Below are 24,349 nucleotides of genomic sequence, written 5' to 3'. Positions count from 1 at the left end.
CCTGCTAGGATAGTTATAGTGATGATATTTAATTCCTGCATTTTACCAATTTTACAACACGACTAAAATTCAACATTTTCATCTATGTTCATTTGTATACAGAGTTAGAGTAGTAACTTGTAATGACTGAGAAAAGCTGTGACAGGCAGGATTCTTTGGATTCAACTTACTGTACAAGTGTTAAGAATTTGTGAATGAGGGGTGGTAGAGAGGGCTCAGAGATTAAGAACACTGGCTGCTCTTGTAGAGGACCAAGGTTCCATTCCCAGCACCCACACATGGCAACTAACATCCATCCTTAAGTTCAATTCCAGAGGACTCCTCCTTCTGGCCTCCACAGGTACTGCAAACTTGTGGTACACTTTACTTACATGCAGGTAAAACACTCATATACATTAAGTAAATAAATAAAATAAAAAGAATGTGTGAATGAGCCAGGTGTGGTGGTACAAACCTTTATTCCCAGCACTCAGGAGGCAGAGGTAGGCAATCTTTGTGACAGTGAGATCATCTTGGTATACATATGGAGTTCCAGGCCAGCTGGGGTTAAAAGGAGACCCAGTCTCAAAAAACAAACAAACAAACAAATTTGTGAATGGACTGTAACTTGTGCTATAAGCACTTTTTCCCACCGAGCCATCTTACTAGCTCTATAGGAAATTTTGAATTTATCATCTGGTCTTTCATGGGTATCTGTTCCTTTGTTGTTTGTCAAAACTTGAAATGATCTAATTTATTTATTTTTGTTCATGTAGCATTAAACAGCATTTCTGTATTTAAATCTTGGTGTTATTGCTTAACTCTGGTGTTGAACATTTTTCCTCCCTCCTCTCCAACTGGCAATTGTACAGATGAGTTTGTGACAGCTGTCCAAGAACCAGACCCTACCTTTTCTACAAAAGCAAATGAACAGGAAAATGGGCTTCAGGTTAGCACAGGGGAGTGATCTCCCTAGCAGAATTTAGTCAAAGGACCTGGGGGTAGTGGCCTTGACTCACAGGCAAAGGCATCAGGAGGCTGGGAAGAAGATCAGAGTGCTGGTGATGTGGTTGGGGAGGCAGAAGAAGTTCCAAAACAATTCCTTGCCTTGGTTGTCAGGAAACTGTCCCCAGAGGAGGCAAAACCCTAAGCTTAGGGGTGAGTGTAGATTTAAGAAGGGAGCAGTAGCTCAAAGCTTCTAGAGCCATATAATAGAGAAGGATCTCCAATTTGAGGCCTCCCTGGGCCATATGATGATACCCATTAACCCCACCCCCAACCTATGAACACAGCCATGGTCACATCTGCAGCCACATTCATTTACTCATGCCCATTTCATGTACACAGAGGGTTGTCACAGTCTTGGACATACACTCTGGAGCCCTGGAATGTGTCTGGACCCAGATGGTTGGGTCCTCGACTTGCTACTGAACTGCCTCAAAGGGCCTCTCCCAGCACTGTACATATCTACTGCCAGAGCACATATGTGATGGGTATCTGGAGTTCCTCTAGGCACATGGTACAAGACATAACTCCGGTGTTGCAAACCTGGTTCATTTTCAGTTCCAAGACCTCTCATGGTTGTAGAAGGATCAGGTCAACAGGGTCTTCAGGGTGTGTGTCATGCTCTTGGGAGGGGGGATGTTTCGGTTTAGACTTCTGGTGTGCCATGACTGCAGGGGTAGATGAACAGTGCTCAATTTGCTTCTGGTTCCCTGGGCAACAGGAACGTTTTTTGTAGTTTTCATGTCATGTGAAATTCTTTCTCTTGGTGCTGCATTAATGGTGTGTTTCATTTTCAAATCTAATTTATTATGGTATATGTGCCTCAGAATAATGAATTTTTGTGTATTAAGCCTTGCTATAATCCTTCCTTAATTCTAGGAACTTTGGTTGTTTTGGGGGGGCATTCTATGTAGACAGTGTCTTCTGTGAACAAAAGGAGTTTTTTATTTGTTCCTTTTCAACCTCAATGCCTTTTATTATTTGTTTTTCGTGTCTTAACTTTGTCTCCAACTGGTGATATGATAGATTTTTCCTTAGGTATCTGAGGTTGTAGATTACAGTAATTACTTTAAAAACACTTTGTTTCCTTGAGAATTTCATATAATTTTTATCATATTTTTAGTTTACTCTCACTGCACCCTACTACCCCCGAACTCTGTCTTCTGTTATTTTTATTTATTTATTTTTATTTTATGTGTGTGAATGTTTTGCTCCCATATATGTGTGTCTGTTTGTGAAATGCCCTCAGAAGCCAGAAGAGGGTGTTAGACCTTCTGGAAATGGAGCTATGATGGTTATTAGCTGCCATGTGGCTCTTGGGATTGAAGCCTTTGTCCACTGGAAGAGCAGCCAGTGAGCACTCTTAACCACTAAGCCATTTCTCCAGCCCTGTGCACATCCTTTGAATTTTATGCTGTGCACTGTCAACATCAGAATCACACCTCTGCAAGGGACCAGAACAACTGGCACCATTTGGAGCGCTGAATATTTGAATACTGACCCTATATTTGTCTTCTTTCTTTGATGTGCTAATCTGCTCTCCTGTCAGGCAGCAGACAGGCACTGAGATATACTCCTGGCTGGAGTTTACTTCCTTTCTTTCTTCCTCCCTCCCTATCTACCTCTCCTCTCCTCCTTTCTCTTCTTCTCCCCCTTACTTCTTTAATATGGATTGAACCCAGGGTCTCACTAATATTAGGGCACCATTGCACCATATCCTGAGCCCTTTTTTTGACTTTTAATATTTATTTTTGTCTTTTTTGAGAGAGGGTCTCAGTTTGTAGCCCAGGCTGGATTTAAACTTACTAGGTAGACCAGGCTGACCTCAGATACACAGCTATCCTTCTACCTCAGCCTCCTGAGCTGAGTGCTGAGATTACAGTACCACCACACCTGACTTGACTTTTCGAAAATTAATTTAATTTATTTATTTGAGAACAGGTTTCATTATGTAGCCCTTGCAGGTCTGGAACTCACTATGTAGACCAACCTGGCCTTGAACTGACAAGAGATCTAATAGCCTCTGCCTCCCAAGCACTAAAACTAAAGTTAGATGCCACTGTGCCTGGTTTTATTTGTTTTTGTGAGACAAGTTCTCACTATGTAGTCCTGGCTGGCCTAGAACTTGATGTGTATTCCAGGCTCACCTCAAACTCAGAGATCCACCTACTTCTGCCTCCCAAGTGCTGGGGGTTAGTTGATCAGGCTAGGCTTAAACCTGCTTTATAGCCCAGGCAGGTCTTGGACTTGTGGCCCTCCTACTGAGCCTCCCAGGTAGCTGGGATTGCAGGTGCGTGCCACTAGGCCCAGCTTGCTGGGGAACTTTTACTGTGATAAAGGCTCTTGTTTCGGAGGGGATTTTTGTTTGTTCTATGGGAAAATCTGTGAATCGAGACTCACACTGTCACAATGCAAGGCATACCAACTGATACACAGATTAAGGCATGCTTTTCTAGTATTAACTCTAAATTTTTCTCATGAAACACATTTTTTTAAGGAATGAATATAAAGTCTCTGCTAAGAGTTGATGTTAATAATAACGTAAATGTCCTTGAAAACCTCATCAGGGTTCATAACTACTCTTGGGCAGTTGTCAGATTCTCTCATCATGCCCCATGGAAGACTACTGTCCTGGTGTAATGGTTACTCTGCCTATCTGTACCACATTAATTCTCACTAAACTGTGTTCTGTTAGTTTTACCTCTGTTGAACTTTGGATAAATGAGTCCTAATAGTATCTTAGTGGAAAGATTGATAGATATTGTCTATTACTACATATGTTTCAGAAACATATGTCTGAGGTGTGGGATATTCTGTTCCTCAGGGTGATTCAGGTTGATTTTTAATTGTTGTGGAAAATAATTCTATAATTAAAAAATTATTTTTATTTGTTTACGTGTGGGAACTGGCCTGTGTGCCACAGTGCATGGGTGTAGGTCAGAGGACAACTTTAGGAGTTGGTTCCTGCCATCCCTCTTACTGAGGCAGGGCCTCTCTTGTTTCTGCCATGCTGTGTACTCCAGCCTAGTTGACTCATAAGCGTCTGGGTGACTCTCCTGTGTCTGCCTCCCATCTTGCTTCAGAAGCATTGCCATTACAGATAAATGCCATCACATCCAGCATTTTAGGTGGGTTCTAGGGATAGAACTTGGGGCTAGAGAGATGGCTCAGTGTTCAAGAGCACTGACTGCTTTTGTAGAGGACCCAGGTTTGGTTTCCAGCACCCACATGGTGACTAACAATCACTCAGGACTCCAGCCCCGGGGAAGCTGAGATGCTCTTCTGGACCCTGTGGGCACTGTGTGACACAGGTGCACTTAAATATAGGTAAGCAAAGATACTCATACACATAAGATAAAAATAAATCAAATTTTAAAAAAGGAGGAAGAACTTGAGTGGTAATGCTCAGCAGCAGGTATTTTTACCTGCTTTTAAGGCCCCTTTATCATTTTTGTCTATATAAATGTGCAGTATATTCTTTTTCTGTTTTGTTTTTGTTGGATTTTTGTGTATTTTATACAGATTATTTCAACGAATCTTAATCATCTTTATACTCACATCCCCCCCTGGCATGCTCCCACAGCTTCCCCACAGGAACCCACATACTCTGTCATCCGTATTAAGGCCCAATGTGTCAAGTCAGTGTCCCCAGTTGTTCTCCAGTACAAGTTCATCCACAAAGGTCTAGTCAGTCTATCTGGAGTCTCTTATTTTAGGAAGATCATCTCTTTCTCACCCAGTAGTAATCAGCTGCCAATATTTCCTCAGCTAAGGTTGGGGTATGCTGATCATTTCCCCAATTCTAAGCTGAGTTTTTGTCTGCCTGAGTTTGCAAGGAACTTTTGTATACTGACACCATCGACATTGAATCATATGAGCAGGGTCCCAGGAGCTTGTAGAACTCTGTTTCCATACAGTCCTGCACTTCCTCCCTGTCTCTTACAACCTTTCTGCCCCCCCTCTTCTGCAATGCTCCCTGAGTGGGTAAAGTTTAATATAGGAATCCTGTCCATCGACCAGCAATCTGCAGACTTAATCTATACATTTTGGCCATTTGTAACCTTTTCTGTTTCTGTCTGTTATATGAGGGCTTTTTATTAATGTCTTCTTCATTACCCCTGTTCTATGTTCCTTGTACCTTAGATGTCGAGGTTGCATTATAGATGTGTCACTTAGGCCTGGGAAATTCATATACAATGTCTGTGTGTGTGACAAGTTATGGTACTTGATCATAGTCTCCAACTGCTGCAAAATAAGCTTCTTTGATGAGTGGTGACTGGGATATTTGTAAATATAATGATATATATTTTGTACATACCAAGAAATTACATTAGTCTATTGATATGAAAGTCTTGGGGTTTTCTCTAAGATCTATGACCTCTCCAGACATGTATATTTGGTTATGTTTACAGTACCACACTTGAGTTTCCTCCCACTGAGTTGACTTTTAGTCCAATTAGGTAGCTGTTGATTGCCCCCAAGATAAAAGCTGCACTACTGCACCAATATTGTATGCTGTGCAGGTCTTTGATGTGGTTATTTGGACTTGAAACTGGTGTTGGACCATCAGTTGATGTTTTTCCTTGGCACCTTCATATTGCTCTCCAAAGCTGTGAGAGCTAGCCTTCAGTGAAAGTGGTTTCAGGTCAATTGCAGCTCTATTGCTCCAAATCCTGTGTCTGAAGTATGTTCTGTCTTTAGCAGTAGGGTCTGACCTTCAAGTTCTAGGAGGCCATCAAGGACTGTGGCAATAGTCTATGTGATTTTGGGAGTCTCTTGGACCACCCTGGCCAAAAACTCATAGAAGGTTTCTCCTATTTGGCACTGTTTCTTGTTATGTAACCTTTAGCTATACATACACATGGGCACACGTAGAGATACTGTATGTGTAATTTGTCATTAGGTTGTTGGACTAATATGATTCCCTCTGTTTTGTTTTTAAACTAGGTAGGCATTGTCTAACTCTCCTCTTTTTCTCCCTGTTTAACCCTTCCACCATGGTTTCCCCATTCAACGTGTCCCATTTTCCCCATTTCTCCCTTGCCAATACTAGTCTCCTTCATTATCTACTCGTCAATCAAGGGATACTCCAGGTTGCTTCCATCTCTTAGCTATTGTGAAAAGAACAGTAACAAACATGGATTTTGGATATACAAGTGTCTCAGCAATAGGCTGCTTTGGCAGTGGTATAACTGGGTCAAATGGTAGGTTCATTTTTAGTTTTTTTGAGTTCTCCACACTGCTTTCCATAGGGGTTGCACAAGTTTGCAATCTCAGCAGCAGTGAATGAATGTTCCTCTTTCCCCACATCGTCTCCAGTGTTTGATATCATTGATCTCTTGATCTTAGACAGTCTGACTCGGGAAATATGAAATCTTAAAGTGGTTTCAATTTGCATTTCCCTAATTACTAATGATGTTGAACACATCTTAAGGATGTTTCTTAGCCATCTTTATTTCTTCTTTGGAGAACTCTCTGTTCATTCCCTTAGCCCATCTTTTAATTGGGTTACTTGCTTTCTTGATTCTTTGTTTTTTGAGGTTGTTTATATATTCTGAATGTTAAACCTCGGATAGATGTGTCACTGGTGAAGATTTTCTCTACTCTGTGGGTTTTCTCTTCACTTCCTTGGTTGTTTCTTTTGCTGTACAGAAGCTTTTTAGTTTAATGAGGTCCCACTTGTTGATTTTTTACCTTAATTCCTGAGCAATTGATGTCTAATTTAGAAAGTCCTTTCCTATATCTATATCTTGTAGGTTACTGCCAATGTTTTCTTCTAACAGTTTCAGAGTCTCGGGTTTCACACTGAGGTCTTTGACGCATTTGGAGTTGACTTTTGTGCAAGGGGAAAGATAGGGGTCTAGTTTCATTCTTGTACAGGTGGAGATCCAGTTTTGGCAGCACCATTTGCTGGACATGCTGTATTTCCTCCAGTGAATGCTCTTGGCCCCTATCTTTGTCAAATATCAGGTGGCTGAAATTGCACGTACTCATGTTTGGGTCTTCAATTATGTTCCATTGATCTACGGGTTTATTTTTGTTACAGAACTATGTTGTTTTTATGACTATAGCTCTGCATGGTATACTAATCCCCCTAGCATTGTTCTTTGTGCTCGGGGTTGCTTTGGCAATTTGGGATCTTTTGTCCTTCGATATGAGTTTTAGGATTTTTTTTCTAATTCTGTTAAGAATGTCATGGGGATTTTGGTTGGGATTGTATTTAATGTATAAATCATTTTGAAAGGATGGTCATTTTCACAATATTAATTCTTCCAATCCATGAGCATGGGAGGTCCTTCCATCTTTTGATATATTCCTCAGTCTATTTATTTAAAGGTTTAAAATTTTTATTGGAGAGGTCTTTAATGTCTTTTGTCAGGTTTATACCAAAATGTTTTATTTTTTTCTTGAGGTTATCATGAATGGGAGAGTTTTCATGTACTCTTTCTCCAACTGCTTGTTATTGGTAAAAAGAAAAAATACTGTTTTGTAGATTAGTTTTATACCCTGTCACTTTACTGAAAGTGTTAATCATTTTGAGGAATTTTATGGTGGAAATTTTTGCATCTCTAAGATAAACTATCATATAATCTGCAAAATGGTATAATTTGACCTCTTCTTTTGCAATTAGTACTCATTTAATTTACTTCTTTGCCTTATTGCTCTAGCAAGAGTTTCAAGCACTATATTAGAAAGGAGTGGTTCCTTGTCTGGTTCCTGATTTCAATGGGAATTCTTCCAGTTTTTCTCCATTTAGAATGATGTTGGCTGTGCATTTATTGTATATAGCTTTAATTATGTTGAGGTATGTTCCCTTCAGTACAATTCCCTTTAGGACTTTGAACATAAATGCATATTGAATTTTGTCAAAGGCCTTCTCTGTATCTATTGACATGATGATGTGGTTTTTGTTTTTGAGTCCATTTATGTGATATGATGTTTATTGACTTGCATATATTGAACCATCCCTGCATCTCTAGAATAAAGCTGACTTGATCATGGTGGATGATCTTTTTGATGTGTGTCTATGTGGTTTACAAGTATTTTTTGAAAGAATTTTTGCATCTGTGCAGTATCTTTGCATCTATGTTCATTAAGGATATGGGTTTATAGTTTTCTTTTTGTTGTTGTTGTTGTATCTTTACCTGGTTTTGGTATTAGAGTGATGCTGGCTTCATAGAAGGAATTTGGAAGTTCTCCCTATGTTTGTATCTTTTGGAATAAACTAAATAGTATTGGGTACAGATCTTTAATTGTCTGGTAGAATTCTGCTATGAATCCGTCTGGGCCTGGGCTTTTTTCACTTGAGAGGTTTTGATCTCTTGGTTTAACTTTGGTGGTGGCCATGATTTTAAGAATTCATCCATTTCTTTTAGGTTTTCAAATTTAATGGAGTATAGATTTTATAAGTATTCCCTTACAATGTTTTGGAATTTTGTGGGGTTGTCTATCTTGTTTAACCTTTCAAACAACTGTTAAATTCATTGATTTTTTTTGTATTATTTTCTTTGTTTTTATTTCTTTAATATCTACTCTGAGTTTTGTTATTCTCTTCTACTATGTTTGGGATTAGTTTGTTCTTGCCTTTCCAGAGTCTTGAGTTGTATTGTCAAGTCATTTACATGTGCTCTTTCTGATTTTTTAATATAGGTACTAAAACATTTAATGTTTTTACTATGACATGTCATGGGGACTTTCTGTTCTAATCATGTTAATTGTGTTATCTGTGCTAATCTCTGTAGGTATATCTTTCCTTAATTTAGGGAAGTTTTCTCCTATATTTAAGTAAGTTTTCTTCTACAGTCCTATTGAAGATCTGTTTGATGCCATTGGTTTGATTTTCTTCTCCTTCCTGTATACCTATAATATGTAGATTTGGTTGTTTCCTGTTGTCCCACATTTCCTGAGTATTACATTCCTGTGGTTTTTTTTTGAATTTTGCATAGTCTTTGCTTAAGGAGTCTAGATCTTCAACTTTATCTCCAGTCTTGATACTCTGTTTTCCATTTCATTCATTCTGCTTGTGAGGCTTTCTCCTGTTGTTTCTAATTGGTTTATTGAGTCTTTCAGGCCCACATTAATTTCCATTTGGGTTTTCTTCACTATTTATATTGCTTTTCAAATAATTTCATTAAGTTGCGTATTTGTATATTCCTTTCCCCTCTGAGTTCATTGAGTTGTTTGTGTTTTCTTATAATTCTTTGATCATGTTTATGATTTTTTTTAAATTCTGTGTCCTGGGGTTCTACATGGTGATTTTCAATGTTGTACACTTCTGGAGGACTCATGGGTTTTGTTGGTGACATATTTTCCTGGTTTTTCATATTGTTTGTTTTTGTGTTGCCATCTAGGCATATGGTGTTCTTTGTCAGCATTGTGTTCAACAGGAACTTATACTTTGCTTTTGTTTAATTTAATTTTGGGTCAGTTAATATTGTTTATGTAAGTTAGTTGCTTTTTGTTTTGGTATGGAAGACAAATTGGTGGGCATTTCAGGTTCTTGCTGGGCAGTAGACTTTTCAGAGTCCTGACTGAGCAGATCCGTCTGCCTGATCTGGAGGCTGGGAATTTGGCAGTAAGGGGACTGCCTAGATGAGGACGTAGGGATCTATGGTAGGATGGTTAGTTAATCTGGTTTGGGTAGTTATTTCTGGAACTTGAGGTGAAGGAATTGGGGCCTGCCTATAAGAGAGGACTGCAGGGATGAAGTGGGGAGAAAAGGGGCAGCTAATCCTGCTGAGGTGAATGAATTGGAGACTGCCTGTGAGAGAGGCCAGCAGGGGATGGGGTGGAGGCCAGCAGGGAACAGGATGGGGGTGGATGAGAGAAATTGGGTAGGGAGGCAGTGAAATTAATCTGACTTACGAGAGTCCTGTCTGAGCAGGTCTGTGTGTCTCATCTGGAGGTTGGGAATTTGGTGGTGAAGGGACTGCTGGGTGAAGACAGAGATCTATGGTAGGGTGGTTGGTTAATCTGGTTTGGGAAGCTAGTCCAAGAACTTGAGGTGAAGGAATTGGAGCCTGCCTGTGAGAGAGGCCACAGGCACAGGGATCAGCAAATTCTTTTTTAAGAAATTATTTATTTATATTTTACGTGTATGCATGTTTTGCCTGCATACATGCACCCATAGTGACCAGAAAATGGAATCTGATCCCCTGGAATTGAAGTTACAGGTGCCATGTGGGTACTGGAAACTGAACTCTGGTTGTCTAAAAGAGCAGAAAGTGATCTAAACTGCTACATCATCTCTCCAGTCCCCTATTTCTTGTTTGTTTGTTTGTTTGAATTAAATTTATTTTTATTTCATGTGTGTGAGTGATTTGTACTTCATAGATGTGAATACATTAATGTATGTAATGTCTATGGAGGCCAGAAGAGAGTGTCAGATCCCTGGAGTTAGGGTGTCAGAACTGGAACTAGAGTTAGGGGTGGCTGTTAACTGCCATGTGGGTGCTGGGAATCAATTGCAGGTCCTCTACAAGAGCAGCCACTACTTTTAACCACTGAGCCATTTCTCCAGCCTATGTTTTGTTTTGTTTTTTGCTTTGAGACAGGGTCTCACTGTGTATCCCTGGCTAGTTTGGAACTCTCCGTGTAAACCATGCTGGCCTCTAATTCACAGAAATCTACCTGCCTCTGCCTTCTTAGTACAGGGATTGAAGGTGTGAACCACCATGCCCAGTTCTTTTTTTTTTCAGAACTTATTTTATTTTTCATCATATGTGTATGTATGTGTGGATATGTGCATGTCTGGGGGTACTCACAGAGGCCAGGCCCCTGGAGGTGGAGTTCTGGACAGTTATGAGCTGCCTGACATGGCAGCTGGGAATTGAACTCACATCCTCTGTAACAGCAGTCAGCACTCAGCTGTTTCTCTAGCTCCACACAATACACTCTTATGGGAACAACTGGATGTAGGCTGTGTAAGTTCAAATTCCAAGAACAGCCCTGGAATGTACATAGCTCATCATTCATGTGTAACTACTGCTATGCTCATCAACCTTTGACATTATTTTATTGGCTAAATTTTGTCTTCATATGGATGGGATGCAGTTGACTATTTTCTGGGAATGTCTTCATTGAAGTTGGTGTTTTATCTTCTTTTAAATATGTCTTGTCACTGTCTGTTTCTCAGTTATTTGTTTGTTTATTTTTTAATCTTTGGGAATCAAACTCAGGCTCTTATATTTGAAAGGCAGGCACTTTACCAACTGTACAAAGTAAGTTTTTCACATTCCAGATATTTTACATCTGGTTTCTTCCTTCCTTTCCTTTCTTCCTGTCTGTCTGTCTGTCTGTCTGTCTGTCTGTCTGTGTTTTGAGACAGAGACTTAATGTATGTTAGCCTGACTTCACCATAGATGACCTTGAACTTCTGAGCCTCTTGAAGCTCTACTTCCAGAGTACAGGGATTATAAATCTACACCACTGTGCAATGGTTTAAGTGGTGCTGGGGGTCCAGTTCAGGGTTTTGTGCTCCCTAAGCGAGCGCTCTGCCAAATGCTTAACAGTGAAGCGAGGGTGATAGACTGGAACTCATGGCAGTCCACATGCCTCAACCTCCTGAATGTTTAGATTACAGGCTTGGAATATAAGCCTATGTCACCACACCCACTTCTAACATCTTTAATTGTTGTTTTTAAAAATTACATTCATCTGTGTGTGTGTCTGTGTTCACATGTGTAGAGGTCAGAGGACCACTTCTGGGTGTCACTTTTGTCTTTGTACCATGTGGGTTTCAGGGATTGAAGTTGGTTTGTCATGCTTGGCAACAAGCACCTTTACCCACTGAGCCATCTTCCTAGCCCCAAAAGCTATTTTTAAAAATTATTACATTTATTGATTTATGGATAATTCTGTTTTCTATGAGAAAATTCTCTGTGTCTCAAAAGAGTTTCGACTGTGACTTCTCAAAGGCTTTGAGTTCTGACACTCCCATTTGAAAATATAGTAAATTGATTATTATTCAAATGGTTGAATCTCATTTTCCAATGAGATACTGGCTTATCCTTACATCTTCTATAAAAGTACTGCCAATTTCTGTTATTGTTCTATAGCATCTGTTCTTGCTTGCTTTGTAGAGCTAGAGTTTATTAAGAGATTTTTAGCATAGATTTTAAGCACAAGAAGAAAGTATGACATACTTGAGTATGCGGTGTGTACTTCCTTTAAAATTTTTAAAATTTATTTTATAGTGCATGAGTGTTTTGTGTGCATGTATATAAGTGCCCCCATGTTATATAATGCCTGTGGAGGCTAGAAGAGGGTTTTGGATCCCCTAGCTGGAATTACTGATTGTTGTGAGCTCCCATGTGTGCTGGGAACTAAACTTAGGTCTTTTCCAAAAGCACTCAGCACTCTTAACAATTGAGCCATCTCTCTAGCCCTGGGTGCGGGCTTTTTAAAGCCTGTTCACCTGTTCACTTGTTGACACATTGAAGATTTTTTTCTAATTGAGTCAATTTGTTTGTATTTCCAGTAATAGTAGAGACAAAAAGGTGTCCATTAGAGACTGGACACAATCCAGTGTCCAATAAAGTCATTTAGTGCTTCCAGCAGTAATAATATTGAGAGAGATTTTTTTTTAATTGCACCTATGTGTCTGTGTGGATATATACATATGATTGCTGGTTCCCTCAGAGATCAGAAGAGACCCCCTGGAGCTAGAATCACAGGTGGTTTTGAGCTGCTTTACATGGGTGCTAAGAACCAAACTCTGGTCCTGTTGAGAACCAAACTGCTGAGCCATCTCTCCAGCCCTCGGGAGAAGTTTTGGTAGGTTGTATCTACTGGGAATGTAAGAAAGTGCAAACTTTCAGAGGAGAAATAGGAGTGAAACAAATACCATGTTATTTATATTTGTATAGACTCTTGAGCTCCTGTCAGGAAGACAGACAAAGTCCTTCCCACTACCAGATACCAGTAAGAAGGTAGAATGGGCAAATGAGAATTTTTCTTCAGGTATAAAGTGTCTAACTTGAGGCTGTAGGAATGACTCAGACTTTAATGAGCATTGGCTTCTCTCTCAGAGGACCTGGGTTCAGTTCCCAAAACCGACCATGGCTAACAACTGTCCTAATTCTAGTTCCAGGGGATCTGATGCCCTTTTTTGCTCTGCGTGGGTATTGCATGATACGGTATACTTATATACACAGGCAAAACACCCATACACATAAACTAAAAATAAACACATAGAAATTAAGTTTTTAAAAGTGTGTTAACTTTTTCATTGCTCTGATAAAACACCATGGCCAAAACCAGCTTGGGGAGGAAATGGTTTTATTAGACTTATAGAGGGAAACCAAAGCAGGAATTTGAGGCTGGAACCTGAAAGCAGAAATTGAAACAGAGATCACAGAGTAACACTGCTTATAGACCTGCTTCCCTGGCTTTTTCAGCTACCTTTGTTATACAGCCAAAGGCCACCTGCCCAGAGATGGCACTGCCCACAGTAGGCTGGGCCCTCCTGCATCAATTAAGAAAATAGCCCACATATCCATAGGCCAATCTCATGGAGGAAATGCAATTAAGTTTCCTCTTCTCAGGTGACTCTCCTTTGTATCAGGTTTATAGAAACTAACCAGCTCAGCCTCACGAAAGTTGCACTATCTATGTTGTATATATTAGGCAGGAAGACTTTGATAGTGTCTCCCTATGTAGCTCAGGCTGACCTCAAACTTGTGATCCTACTCTCTCAATCCAAATGCAGGGATGACAAGCATGCACCATGATACTGAGATAATAGTAAGACTCTGATATCTGTAATAAACCTACCAACGAGGTCTTAGATGTGAGAACGGGACATCTCAAATCATCATTGAAATAGGGAACCCTGTTCTGCAGTTTCTAAATGAAAGTGTCCAAATTCAGCATTGGAAAGTCTATGTGAGTATAGAGACAGAGAAACAACACAATAACCAAGTCATTCAGTAAAAAATTGGTCTTCATGGAACCTTTCTATGAATGCAGTATAGGTTCCTAAATGCTGTCAGTTTCAGTCTTCCCTCCTGAAATGGTTTTGTGATGTTTTAGGAGTTAGTGACCACTGAGGATATAGTGGTCAAACTTACCCTGGAGGAGTGGGCTCTGCTGAATCATTCCCAGAAGAATCTCTACAAAAATATCATTTGGGAAACGTTCAGGGACATGGCTTCTATAGGTAAAGATGACCACATTCTTTAGCTTAGTTACAGAGCAAGTATCTCTTGCTCATTGACGCTGTTAAAAATTTGGAATATGAAAATGGAATGGTTTCATGAATCAGTTTGGCATTGTTTTAATTTAACCTTTATTCTTAATTTTTCCTATAACATTGTAAGAATTTATAATTATTTTTCTGGGTCTCCGTGTTAGAACAAAAATATGGAAACCAGGTCTTTGAAGATGAGCACAAACTCCCAGAAAGAGACAAAGGTCATTACTACTCATAAGAGGAAGCAGTATTCCTGAAAAATGTGGAGTGATAAGAAATATTTAAAACAAATGAAGCAAATAAATAAATCCAGCTTTAAAATGATTACCTCTCTCACACCAGGCATGGTGGTATGTACCTTTAATCCCAGCACTCAGGGAGCAATCAAGTAGCTATCTGTCTCATGTAGCCTAGTCTGGCTTCAAATGCATTGTGTAGCCAAAAGTGACACTGAATTGCTGACCTTCCTATCTCTACTACCCAAATGGGAGATCACAGGCATAGACACATACCTAGCTACAAGTAATGCTTTCTAATGATTCAGTGTACAGAAACATTATTTCATGTAATAAATTGTTATAAATATATGAAATACAGCTAGGGGAGATGGTTCAGTGGAAAAAGAGGTTCCTGTGCTTGCACACCTGTACATATCTATGCCCACAAACATGTATCCACACCATACACAATCCAAAAAAACAAAACCCATAAAATTATGCCTTGGGCATAAAGTGACACATAAAGAAATTTTGACTGTATACTTGAATCTCATCTCTAAGCTTTTTCATTATGTTTATGCAAATACTTCAGACTTCAAAACAATTCTAATTCTATGCTTTTGGAAGAGGTATATTTACTCTGTACTTAGTGTGACTTAGCTGTTCAGTGTCTGGAAAACAGTTACGGAGGAAACAGTATAGGCTCATGTGGACATTATTGCTTTGTCAGTAGTGGCTGCTGAGCTGTGTGTGGTAGCTTGCACCTGTGATCCCAGCACTTGTGAAATGGATAATCAGCAATTCAAGGACAGTCTGGCCCACATAGTGAGTTTGATGTCACCTGGAATACATAAATCACTAAGAACAAAAACAAACTCATTAAAAACTGATAGTGATTATTAAGACATCTTGCTGAGCATATTGTTCATGTGTGTTCACACAGTTTATTCAAGAAGAAAAGCCTGAAAATTCTCTGATGGTGTTAAAATGTATGTCTACTAATTATCAATAAATAAAATATCATTAATGATGCTTTGTAATGTGTGGCTCTTTCATTACAGAAGACAAGTGGTGGAGAGATTCAGTGAACATAAAGTAGACAATGTGGGAAAATAGTCACCAAGAATCCAGATCATGGGTGGTGGGGTGGTGGCATCTGTCCATGACAGCGCAGCAGTGATGAGTAAAGCTCCCGAGACCTAAGGGCAAGATTTAGGGCTGCATCCAGCTGCTGCTGCTGCCCTGCGTGGTGCTCCTGGGCTCCGTGGTCACATCCTTAGGGTCTCCCAGTAGCCCCAGCTGACCTGGAACTCGCATTGTAGACCAGGCTGGCCTCGATCTCACAGCCACTGCCTCCTGAATGCTCAGATTAAAGATGATGAAGGTAACCTGAATGAATCCTTAGATTCCAAGAGCTGTTTGCCACCTGATGAGTCGGTGAAGGACCACACCAACACAGGCAGAGTAGTTGCTGCCAGATATTCCTTGATTCAGAAGAATCAGAATTAGAATACTCCCATTCAAGTCGAGGATGACATCCTCAAGATCCAGGTCAGTGTCACTGAAGAAGTCAGCTTTCTGGAATCTCCAAGTCTAGACAGCAAGGACTATGAAGAACCAAAGAAAGTATGGAAGCCAATCTTGACTGCCATTGAAGGCACAGTGCATGGGGAACCCTGCCACTTCCCTTTCCTTTTTCTGGATAAGGAACATGATGAGTGCACATTAGATGGGAGGGAAGATGGCAGAGACTACAAGACAGGTGAGACATGGAATTTCTGTGAAACTGAAGAAGATGTAGCTAAGGGAGGGCAGATGCAGGAAGCTGAAGTTATGTACCAGACCAGGATGAAGATTCTGAATGGAAGCAACAGGAAAAGCCAAAAGAGAGATCTTTTGGTATCTTCAGAAGGCCCTAAGTTTGAACCACACCAGAGCCCTACAGAGAGTGTCCAATGCTCTTTTGTTCGGTGATTACCTCACACAGAGTGTCCAGGCAACTAAAGAGATGTTTGAGAAACTGAGGAAGACTCTCCAAAAGGACAGACTGCTCTTGGCTTTCTCTACACCTCTGGACTTACTGTTAATTCAAGTCAGGCAAAAGCTCTTGTGTAGTATACTTTTGGAGCTCTTGATGGCAATCTGATAGCCCACATGGTTTAGGGATACTGGTACTGGGCTCACATCGGAGTCCTCCAGAGTTGTGAGTCAGCGCTGACCCATTATCATCTAGTTGCCAATCATGTTGCTAGTAATCTCTCTAACTGGAGACTCCATAGTACAGAGAACACAGCTGCCTGATGAAGTGGAAAACACAGGGATGAATAGTGGGATGATGGAAGAAAATTTGATTTAGTATCACCAGTTCCTAGCTGAGAAGGGTGATGTCCAAGCACAAGTTGGTCTGGAACAGTTATATCTTCACAGAGGGTGTAGAGTGGAACAAAATCACCAGAGAGCATTTGACTACTTCACTATAGCAGCAAATGCTGGGAATTGACAAGCTATAGACTTCCTGGGAAAGATATATTCTGAGGAGAGTGACATTGTACCTCAGAGCATTGAGACAGCTCCTCACTACTTCAAGAAAGCTGCTGACATGGGAAAACCAGGTGGACAGAGTGGGCTTGGAATGGCCTACCTCTACAAGAGAGGAGTTCAAGTTAATTATGATCTGGCATTGAAGTATTTCCAGAAAGCTGCTGAACAAAGCTGGGTGGATGGGAAGCTCCAGCTTGGTTCTATGTACTATAATGGCATTGGAGTCAAGAGAGATTATAAACAAGCCTTGAAGTGTTTTAATTTAGCTTCCCAAGGAGGCCGTATCTTGGCTTTCTATAACCTAATGCAGATGCATGCCAGCGGCACAGGGGTGACATAATCCTGTCACACTGTGGTGGAATGTTTTAAGAACGTGTGTGAATGAGGTCGTTGGTCTAAGAGGCATATGACTGGAGAACACTTGGATTTGATGACGGACTCTGGATGTTGGACAGCTCCTGAAAGAGGCATCAGGGAGCATCGAATTCCTAAAGCTGCTTAGAATCTGATGCCTTTATTTTCAGGGACAAGTAACTCTTACCTAGGCTAAATTGAATGTTTCAGTGCTGTATGGAGTAACTACTCTCAGTGGCTTTCCCTCTTTTTTTTCTTCCTTCCTTCATTCCTTCCTTCCTTCCTTCTTTCCTTCCATCCTTCTTTCTGGGACACTCTAATGTGTGTTGTACCTGCCTGTGTTTCTTGGGTTCCTTTCATCTTTTCAGTGTACACAAGTTCTCCTATCAACTGTCTTTAACATCTCGAGCATTGACACTAAAAACTGATCAAACTGGAAAAACCTAGTTAATTGCAAGTTTAACTCTCAACATGCTTAAGTCTGAAAATACAACTTGCTTTTTAAGTTAAAAAAAGATGTCTTCCTCTGGGCATGGTGGCACATGCCTTTAATCCCAGCACTCGGGGGACTGAGGCAGGCAGATCTCAGTGAGTTCAAGGCCAGCCTAGTCTACATAGTGAGTTCCAGGACAGCTGGGAACTATGTCTTTAAAGTGTTTCAGAACTGAAATAACAACAAATTTAGCAGTCCACATGATTTTTTTTTATTTTAAAAGAGATTGTTGAAAGGTCTCTTAAATTGGAGATTGTGACACTCCATATCCTATTTCTTCAAAGACTGAAAGGTTTGTTAAAGAATTCTATGTGAACTTCACTTCTTTGTAATGGAGTAGAAACAAAACTTGATGGATTGACTCCTTGCACTAACATATGAATTTTCCCCCACCTATTCATTTTGATTTGTCTGTTTGAGTATACAGAGCCTTGGTCCAGGAGCCAGAGGATGGACTAAATGGATAAAAGAGAAAACAGTCTTAAAGGACTTTGGATTGGGGTCATAGAAACACTTTCCCAAAAGCTGAAGCACTTGGTTCCCAGGTTTTATTTTACTTTGCATTTCTTACTATATAGACAACAAACAACCCTTCTGAATTCTTCAAATATGAAATACTGTTATCAGGACATAGAAGGCAGTGACAACTCTTAGAATACTAAAACTCAGAAAGTTGAGGATGGTTTAGATCCAGTGATTCGCAAAAGCCAGTTCCTGTGTACACCACTCCGTATGTTCCAGTAGCTTTTTCTTTCTGACAGTTTTATGTGGCTGTAGAAGTCAGCCACTTGAATAGCTGTCACATTCAACACCATCCTGATGTTACATTAGAAAATTCAGGATATTACATTTGAGAATTGCCTGCTTAAATAGATGGAAAGATCAACAAATGAGAACGTCACATAATCACCAAAATGAAAGAATTAAAACCTAAACTGAACTTTATAAAATAATCCAGATCATATTGTAATATATTGTAATACCCTCAGAGAAATGCCATACAGTTTTGAATCAAATCAAGAGTCCAAATACTCTCAACCCCAAAAGAATTCTCAACCCCAAGGGGAGGAAGACTGGGGTTCATAAAGCCTAAAACTATAATCATATCATGTCAACAGCAGAGCTAATAACCATAGTTACATCAGATCATCATAATTTCACCAGACCAGGAGCAGATCAGTTAACAAAGAAGTTTCCAGTTAACAAAAAGTTTCAGCTAGGAAAAACAAATATCTCAGAATTGCAGAAACAATGGGCTTCATGGAGATGCAGGTATGCGTGGGTGGGAGGACATACTACCTGGCTACTTATAAGTTTCCCAGTATTGTGTAACAATGTGCTCCCTTAAATGTAGGGGCAGCCTTCATGGGACAGGCTCTAATTGGCTGGCTACAGTTAGAGTGGAGAATAGGGGGAAGCTGGGCAGAAACACAGGGTGAGAAAAAGCTAGAACAAAATGTAGTAAGTTTTGCCATTTCATTCCCCTCTGGTCTTAGGGCAGAGTCAAAGCACTGACTCAGTGCCCTCATGACAGGGGGTCATACTGGGCTCTCAGGTACTACATTAATTTGACAGAGGCTATCTGTTGTTTGACAAAGTTCAACAACCAGTTAATTAGGCAAGGCCCAATCTGTAGACAAGGGGGAGAAAGACGAAAGGGTCTGTGAGGCCTGTAAGCAAGGTGGTCAACCATAGATTCCAATCAAATCAGCAAAGGGACCAGGAATTGTTGACCTCTCTCTTCTTTGGAATATGTTTGGCAGGATGTAGAGGAGGGAGCCAAAAGAATGTCTCAGATGTTAGAACAGACTGAAACCTGGACCTGTTGGAAAGACTAGAGATACTTTAAGAGAGACTTATTAATATTTTTTTAGAATAGTGTCCCTTAGTCTAGGCAGTAGAGGAGTTGACCTTCTGAACATAATCTTATATGGAGAGAAACCTGCCTTATAGGGAATATATCTAACCCAGAGGAGGACCAGGGGCAGAGGTTGGGCTACTTTTTACTAGTCTCTAAGATTAACTTAGCATTATCTGAGCCAGTTGACAGAGTCAGCCCAAACCTATGAATTATCTCATATAGGAAACTCTTTGCTATTGTAAGGGTGTCTTATCCAGAGTATGTGTCCATAAATACCAGAAAGTAGGGGCTGAGAGATGTCTCAAAGGTTAAGAGCACTGGCTGCTCTTGCAGAGAACCAAGGCTTGGTTCCCAGCACCCACATGGTGGCTAACAACCATCCTTACTTCCAATTCCAGGGAATGCAACACCCTCTTCTGACCACTGTGGGCATTGCACAGCACAGGTACACTTATATGCACCCAGAAAATACACTTATACATGTTTTACAAAATACCAGGATGTAGTATAGTTCATTCAGTTTGGTGGCACCCAAGTGGGTTTTCTGATGAAGCTGGTCCACAAGGAGGACCCAAGGACTACTGGAAGAATGATTATAAAGTATACCAGTGTCCATCATCCCATGGTGTCTTTTTCTGTTTCCTTGGAGTGGAGTGGTTTAATAGGGCCTTCTATCAGAGTCTTCTTTCCTTGTAGATAATGACATGGACATCAAAGTGTGGCAAAAGCACATCTGCTGTCTGTGAAGATGTTCACCCACTTATCCTTTTCACAACATAGAGCCTAGGTGAGTGTGATCAGTTCAGCCTTTTGTGCAGAGGTGCCTTGTGGCTCAGATGATATCCTGTTGAGTGTCAGCAGATCATAGGCATGTAGGGGTACCTCTGGGTTATCATCAGGCATCAGTGTTGGCAGGTTGAGGCTCTGAATGGCTGAGAAGGTGAGACAGTCCTAATCAAGGAGCAGACTCTGGTACAAGGTGAGCTTGTCAGCCTTCTGAACCAATATGTCAGTAGCTGCTGTGGTGCTTAGATAGGAGGGCAATCCTGAAGCTACTGGGTCTGGGTGCTTGGCTATGGGCCTTTGTCATGGTCCCAAACTCTGAGCAAACATGCCATTTGCAATTCTTTGTGCTTCATGAATGAAAAGGTGGACATCAGGCAGGACCACAGCTGGGACTTGGGTTAGGGCCAAGCCCATTGGAAAGCCTGTTTTTCTGTCTTTGTCCACTTTAAGAGCTAGTCTCTAGCCATGGCTGAGTAGAGGGGCCTTGCTATTTCAGTGATGCTCAGGAACCAAAGTTGGCAGTATCCTGCTGTTCCCAGGAATTCCCATACCTGTATTCTTAGTTTAAGACATGGGGATCAGAAGGGTGGCTTTCTTCCTAGTCATAGTAAGTGTCCTCTTACCTTGAGAGAGTTTGTACATCAAGTAGGAAACTTCCATCTGGCAAAGTGTGTTATCTTCACAGAGACACAGTACCTCAGGGCCTGGAGCAAATGGAGCTGGTCTCAGTGTGTCCGTCAGGCAGGTGGTTGGATCAGCAGCAGTAACAGGAAGGCATCCACATACTGGAGCAGGGTTGAGTCAGGGTGAGAGGCTCTGAAGCATGTTAAATCCTTTTGAAAGGCTTTCCCAAACAGTGTGAGGGAATTTTGAACAAAAACCAAATTTAAAACTTTGGTATTCTCTGGGGTCAGAGGATCAAAAGGACTCCTTAGGACCCTGAAGAACTTCAGTGGTTTTGGTTAGATTTGTGGCCTTTGGACTGTCCCCTGATTCCTGATAGAAGATTCTGTTTTGTTTTTTTTTAAAAAAAAAAAAAGTGTCCAATGCTCAGGAAGTCAGAACCTGAGGTTTTTCCAAAAATGGGTGTAACCAGATGCAGGGCCCCCATGGCCCTGTCCCTGTCCTGAGGTCCAACCCAGGACCCTGGATCCCAGGTTCTAGATCCCCTGGTCTCTGACTGTAGCCAAGGGCAGTAGGGGCAGGGAGGCCCTCAGCTCTTGGGAGGGAAGAGAATAGAGAAACCCAGTGCAGCATAAATTGAGGTTGGAGATAGACAGTGGAGCCCACAATCCAAGGAAAGGTATGTAGTGGACATCAAGATACCTAGATGCAGCAACAGAGCATTTCCTGTGACCATCCCAGTCTTCATGTCCTCCCTTGGGGACCCTGACAGGACTGGAGCTCAGGGCAGAAACCAGATGGGGAGTAAGGCTATAGTTTGGCAGGAACAAACGGCAGAAACCAGATGGGGAGTAAGGCTGGAGTTCGGCAGGGACAAACTCCTGAACATATTCATAGTATCTTGGGTAAGTAATACAGCATTAAGTTACTGGCACTGAAATTTCACAGTTCAGGTGAAGGTGGTTGAGAGTACTGATCTGCTTGCTATAGACAAAGGTGGCAGGAAACCTGGCCACATCCAAAAAGACATCTGTCTTGGCGTATAGGGCACTGTCAGTATATGCAGAAGCCCATAGAATAGTCATGGTTCCACAGCAACCTTAAGTCACCACCCAGGCCAATACCTAAGGGACAAGTACCCCCAGTATACAGAAATGCAGCAGCAGCAGCTTTTGAACAACCACCAAATAAAGGAGGAAGGACCTTGAAGATCACTGAGATGGAACCATCTAGCTCCCAAGATCATAAGATGAGGAATCAGAAGATGAGGCCGGAACAGCACTGTTTCATGCCTCATCTTCTAGCCAGGAGATTTATTTACAGGCTTTAAAAGTTTTACTTTTATTGGCAGATATTTCATACAATGGTTTCAGGGACTTTGTGGAAGAGGTTGACAGAAAGAATGTGAGACCTGGAGGAAGGGGTGGAGAGTTACCTGGAAGTGTCCTCTGACCACTATGCCAGGAAGCTATAGTCACACCTCCTTCCCTCGTCAAGGAGTCCAAGGAGTTGAAGGGGGAGCCAGTTACCCCTCCTACCCAATCAGTCCACCTTAGCTGTATGTGGGGGAGTGGCTAAGGATATACAAGCCAAGAACGCCATAAGGCACCTCTGTCACTATTTTGTGCGGCTGTCAGGAAGTCACAGGATCTATATTTGAGTGTGGACTTTCCAGTATAGCTGTGAATAGGGGTGGGGAATGCCCACTCTTCTGTAAATAAACCCCCACCCTATGCTCTGTTAGAAAACCTAATAAACTAGTTAGGATTTAAAAAGAAAAAAAACAGAGCTAATGGAAACTTCATTATTCCACCAAAGTTAATCCCATATTGGCAAATCCTTTGGTCTTTGATTTATTATTATTCCCCCCCTTAAACTTCATTGCATACATATTTTTAATGTAACCTGCTTCAAGTTATATCTGGAAACGTGATAAAAATTGTCTCACTTTGGAATGATAAAAATATTCAACAATAAAAAAATCTTAATTTATAAGGAAGGAAGGAAGGAAGGAAGGAAGGAAGGAAGGAAGGAAGGAAGGGAGGGAGGGAAGGAAAAAGCATTCTCAAGAATGGAAATGGGTTTATGAGCTGAGGAAAGCCCTCAAAGCATCTGGCCACAAAGTGTACAGCCTTTTAAAGGTCCTTGATAGTCCTTCCCATTCCACTTTGTATTTCACGCTTACCCCCACCCCCTGCATATTGTTAGTTAGATGAAGCCCAAGTAAGGAAGGACTTCCAAGATGGGTGAATTAATCCCAGCACTTGGGAGATAGAGGCAGTCAGATATCTGTGAGTTCAAGGCCAGCCAGGTCTACATAGCGAGTTCCAGGCCAGTTGGTACTACAGTGAGAGCCTGTCTCGAAAAAAAAAAAAAAAAGTGCTTCCGGTGTTTCTCTGTATACTGACTTAATCTTGATGTTTCAGTTCCGTCCCTATTCTCCTACCATGAGTCCATAATTCAGCCTCCATGGCAGACAGCCTAGGGCTGAGGCAAAGAAAATGTATGCTAAGGCAGCTGTCTGAAGTATGTGAAGAGTTCTCTCCATCATTCCATCTGCTGACCCTCACCAGTTTAAACCCTCTCTTCCAGTTCTTTCTGAGTGGCAAATCTATATTCAAAGCACAAGTTTTCAACATCCACTTCTGGCCAAGACACAGTAACACAGAACACATTTCACAGTTCCTCTTTTTTTGGAAAATCCTAGTGATAAGTTCAGATATGTCGAATTTTCCTTAGAAGCAGTTTGAGTTTTACAGAGTATTTGCGCTCTCAACTGAGGATCTGGCTTCTGAATTACTTGACTCTGGAACCTGACACAGCTCTGAATTCTTGAGCCTCCAGGAGCAAGCATGAGTGACTGTGAAAGAGCTGCAGCACCGAAGCCTCATCCCATCACAGATAATGATTTCCCCACATTTGCACAGATAGAACCTACATTTTAAAAATCCATATTCCAGCTCTGCTTCCCTGGGCCTGTACCACCGGCTAACTCTCCTAGCCTGCACTACTATCCTCAGGCCTCTTGGGGTAAGTCTATAGCGCAGCTCTCCGTGCCGGGACTCCCTAAGCCACATTCACCTTTCCATCCCTCCCGCTGTTCTATACTCCTAGTTTGGGCCCTGAGCCATTCCTAGTCTTGGGGCCCCAGACACCTGGGGAACCAATACTGCTTCCTGATCCTTCTCACCCAGAGCAACTCAGTCCTTTTCTTGGGCTCCAGGAGCACCGCTTCTGGTCCTGGCCCTGCCCTCATCTCCCTCTACTTCCCTGGTCCTGCAACACCCACCAGCCTC

At 41.3% G+C, this 24,349-nt stretch overlaps 1 pseudogene; it reads left to right on the top strand.

The window, feature by feature from the left end:
• LOC103736623 overlaps positions 1-17,437 on the top strand; it is a 19,113-nt pseudogene extending 1,676 nt beyond the window's left edge.
• Positions 17,438-24,349: the final 6,912 nt, after the last annotated feature.

The sequence above is a fragment of the Nannospalax galili genome, unplaced genomic scaffold, assembly GCF_000622305.1.
Source record: "Nannospalax galili isolate Female #2095 unplaced genomic scaffold, S.galili_v1.0 scaffold391, whole genome shotgun sequence".
NCBI lineage: Eukaryota > Metazoa > Chordata > Mammalia > Rodentia > Spalacidae > Nannospalax > Nannospalax galili.
The sequence above is the reverse complement of the archived record's forward strand: the minus strand, read 5'-3'. Positions and strand labels throughout refer to the sequence as shown.